The following is a 630-nucleotide window of genomic DNA, read 5'->3' as shown; positions in this document are numbered from 1 at the left end:
CAAAAAGAAAAAAAAAAAAAAAAAAAGAAATTCAAGATTTGATCTAATCGTCGTCGTGCCACCTCGGGTGTCAAAAAAAAAAAAAGAGAGAGAGGCACGATGCGATGCGATGCGGCTATTCCTTGTTTTGCCTAGGTAGGTAGGTAGGTAGGTACCTAAAAGGTAAGGGTTAGGTAGGTAGGTGATGATGGTCCGTATAGGTTAGGTAGGTATTAAAATCGAAAATACCAAGTCCGAATAGACTACAGGATCGATCGATCGATTGATGAAAATAGCTAGGAGGTAGGACTAACTCTGATAATGTAAAAGACTGACTGATACTATCTTTATCCTATCCTTTTAAAAGAAAAAAAAAAAAAACATTTTTCCGCCCCAACATCAACGACGAACGAAAAAAACTGACTGGGAACAGTTTTTTTTTCGTATCATTCATTCACATCCGTTTTCCATTCCGCGTTCCGTTTCCGTTCCAATTCAATACGAATACAAAAAAGGATCAGAATCAGTTATTACGCCAATTGCTTTTTTGGAAGAAAAAAATAGAAAAAGAAACCCCCTACTTCCCCCCGTAGGTGAGATAGATCATCAGAAGACAATAAGAGTCTTTTTTTCTTCTTCTTTTGTCTTTTG

The sequence above is a fragment of the Sphaerulina musiva genome, assembly GCF_000320565.1.
Source record: "Sphaerulina musiva SO2202 unplaced genomic scaffold SEPMUscaffold_12, whole genome shotgun sequence".
In the NCBI taxonomy this organism is placed as follows: Eukaryota; Fungi; Ascomycota; class Dothideomycetes; order Mycosphaerellales; family Mycosphaerellaceae; genus Sphaerulina; species Sphaerulina musiva.
This window is presented reverse-complemented; position numbering follows the sequence as displayed.